Source organism: Apteryx rowi, unplaced genomic scaffold (assembly GCF_003343035.1).
Source record: "Apteryx rowi isolate R43461 unplaced genomic scaffold, aptRow1 scaffold_379, whole genome shotgun sequence".
NCBI classification, from domain to species: domain Eukaryota; kingdom Metazoa; phylum Chordata; class Aves; order Apterygiformes; family Apterygidae; genus Apteryx; species Apteryx rowi.
In genome coordinates, this window is record NW_020450296.1 from 268,486 (window position 1) to 271,889 (window position 3,404).

The window sequence follows — 3,404 nt, forward strand, 5'->3', positions numbered from 1 at the left end:
AGTTCAGGGGCAAACGAGCAGCCCCCGGGTGGGAAGTTGCATCGCAAACATCAACGGTGCAAAGAGAGGGGGAAACTGAGGCACGGGGAGGGGGAGGATGTGGCTCGCCTGAGGGTTAGTGAGTGGGAGAGCTGGGATTTCCCCCTTTAGAAACCTAAACAGAGCTCGACGCTCCAGCCCTCGCCCCTGGAAAAGGCAGCGGGCGCCGAATCCGGCGGCTGGGGATGCCGGGGAGCCGGCAGCGGACGGACTTTTAGGCACGGAAATGCCGCTCCTGTGCGAGCGGCGACAGCTGAGCGGCAGCTGCCGGGGCCGGATTGTCCCGCGGGGCCGCCGCTGGAGCAGGCGATGCCGAAGCTGCCCGGGAAGGAGGATCCGTCGCCTTTTGCTTGCAACCGGCCCCGCATGTGCAAAGCGGCGGCGGGGAGGAGGGGAAGAGGAAGCCGAACTCGCCGGCGCGTTGCATCTCGGTTGCTGCTGCTTGCGGGAAGCCGGCAGCGGCTCAGGCTCCGGGACGCTCCGGCTGCCGGCTGAGCTGCCGTGACTCATTTTTCCGTTCTGCTCCGCGCTCACTCCCGGGAGTGGGAGGCGGCTCTTGCTGCTCCGGCCTTTGCGCGCCTTGGTCTCTGGCGGCGAAGCGTGGCCCTGTTATATTCCCAAATCATTCATACTGTGCACGGGCCCTACTTCCCTTTATTCGGAAAAAAGGGGAAAAAAAAGCATTGTCCGGCGGAAAGCTTCCAGCTGTTAGATTGCAGCAAGCTCCCGGCAGTGGTTAGGAGGAAAGTAGGTTTTTTTGGCAGGGGGAGGGATGGGGAGGGGTGCGAACAGATGGATGGGCGAATAAACCTGTTAGCGAAGCAGGTTGGCCGGGGAACCGCTTCGTGCTTAGTTGTTGCAAATGTGGAGCTGCCGCGTGTTGGTCGGAGCTGCGGTATCCGAATGCGATCGCCCGGGTGGCAAGGGACCGTGTGGCCGAAACCCCCCTGCTCCTGCGCGGAGGCGGCGTCGGGTTCGGTCCGTGCGGGTCGGGGAGCGCCCGCTAGCACCCCGGGGCGCAGCGCTGCTCGTGCGGGCTCAGGCCTGGATTTGTTCCTGGTGCTATTTCTCTAATCTTTTCCATTCCTCCAAAGGGAATCTCTTGGCACGCTCTGCTCCGGCGTTGCAATGTCCCATTCTCAGGCATTGCAATGTCCCGTTATTTGGCGTTCCCCTCCCGTTCTCTGGCATTGCAATGTCCCATTATCCAGCATTGCAATGTCCCATTATTTGGCGTTCCCCTCCCGTTATCCGGCATTGCAATGTCCCGTTCTCCAGCATTGCAATATTCATATTCTTCCCCCGGTGTCCCCCGGTGCATGGAGCAGGGCTGCAGGCAAACCGGGAGCCCAGGGTGCGAGGGCTTTGCAGGGGCGCAGGTTTGCACCCCTCTTCCCTGCATCTGCCTGCAGCTCCAGCTCCCAGGCCGAGCCCACACTTGGTTTTTTTCTTGCTTTTTATTATTATTAATATTATTATTATTTTGGGTGAATCTTTGCCCCAGAGCTGATGCCGCAGGGCCAAGCGGCGATGGGAAGCGCTGGGCTGGTGGGCTGGCGACGGAGGCTGGTGCAGAGCTGCCTCTGGGCTACGGAAAAACGCGGCCCAAGTGGTAAAATCAGCCGGAGTGTAAGGATGAAACTTGGGGTAGGAAAATGGAACGGAAAAGTGAAAATGAGGGGAAGGGAAAAATAATCTGCTCCCGTCGCCTCCTCCACGGCTGCTGCATCTGAATGGGGGAAAGCGAGAGCGTTTTCCCCCCCTGAATAGTCGCCTTCTCCCTGCATCCTGCGTGGATGCCGTTGCATCCCGCCGGGCACCGTTCCCGCCCCTTTCCCGCGGCTCCCGGCGCAGCGGTGGAGGATCGCTGCTGGCGGGGGAGTTTCCCCTGGGTAAAACCCGCGTGGGGCAGAGGAGCGTCCCCGCCGCGTGCGCACGCACATGGGGAGGGGGGGGAAACCCGGCCCCCTTTACGGAGAGCCCCTAACTTTCCTCCGGAGCAAATCCCGGGGGCGGGAGGTGGCCCCGAAACCGCAGCCGCCTCCGTCCTCACCCCCGGCCCAAATCCCTAACGCCGACCCGGTTCGGGAGCGACACCCGGCTCCGCTGCGGYGGCGGCTTGTAGCAGCCTCCTCATTTCCATCTGGGTGATGGGCGCAGGATCCATCCCGTTTCCCCATCCCCCCCCCCCGGCTCGGCTCGCTCTCCTGCTCCCTCTTCTTTTTAATGAGTCAACCCCTCATCTGTCACATTAAAGCGCCTCATTACCAGGTAATGTGCCTCGCGCGCTGACGAGGGTGACAGGGGCGGCCGCGCGGCGCCGGGCCCCGGGGAGGAGGCAGGTGGTTATTTCGTGCCCTGCGGGGAGCCGAGGGGGTGGGCGCTAATGGGAGCGAGCGCCGCCGGGGGGGAAGGAAGCGGCCCCGCGCCGGGGGACGAGGTTCGCATCGCAAATAGCCATGCGGCCGGGGCAGCGTTTCCCCTTTTCCTGGATCCGGCGGCGGCGGGGGGGAAAAGGGGGCGGCCGGAGCATGCAGCTCGCGTCCTCTTGCCAAAAAAAAGAAAGGAGGGGGGGAACGGGTTGGCGTTTGCACCGTGAGCGTGTGCCGGGCTGGGATTTAGCCCGGCGTCTTCCCCAAGGGCGTTTTGAAGGTCGCTTCGGCGCGGGCTCGCTCTTATTGCGCCCATTTCGCAGATGTGGAAGCGGAGGCGCGGGGCAGGGAGCCGCCAACGCCCGTCCGAGAAGAATCCCGCGCGGGGCGCGTTGGCTCCGGCGGTCGGCCCCTGCTCGGGAGGGGGTCGTCCCGCGTCCCGTTATTCGGCGTGCCGGGCTCCTTCGCCCCCCGCTCAGCTTTCGGCGCAAAGGAGCGGGCGGCCTGCGGGGCGAGGGAAAACCGGGCGCCGTTTCATCGTTTCCCCAAATCCTTTCCCTCGGCTCCCCCCTTCCGCAGGCGGGTGCCAGTTCTCCGGCATCATTTAAGGGCTGCTCTTCCCCCCCCGACTCTGTAGCTCTTGGCACGGCCGGTGGTTTTGTTACAGCTCAGCAGAGCTGGCTGTGCAGTTGGCATCTGCTTTTCTCCGGAGAGCGCCCGAATCTGGGTCAGGAATATATGTATCTTTTGAAATTCCTCGGGGGCCTGATTGAATCCAACCTCAATTCTTCTCTTCGGAGCCTCCCGAGGTTTGTACCTGCAGCCGCCGGGGGCGGATTCTGCGCGGGCAGATGGGCCCGAGCTGCTGCTGCTGTYGCTGAAATCCCCGGGAATCGCGCGCTCGGCTTACCCCGCCGGGTGCCACGCTGTCGCCAGGGCTCTGCGAAGCGGGCGGGCGCGGGAAGGGGTCGCAGCGGGGCGCGGGGCCGGCGC

The 3,404-nt window shown here is 63.8% G+C and overlaps 1 protein-coding gene across 1 annotated transcript in view; it reads left to right on the forward strand.

Annotated features, from left to right (window-relative positions):
• The window catches only part of MEF2D (myocyte enhancer factor 2D), a 32,738-nt gene that overhangs the window by 9,637 nt on the left and 19,697 nt on the right, over positions 1 to 3,404 (forward strand). The gene's annotated exons all lie outside the window — the stretch shown is intronic.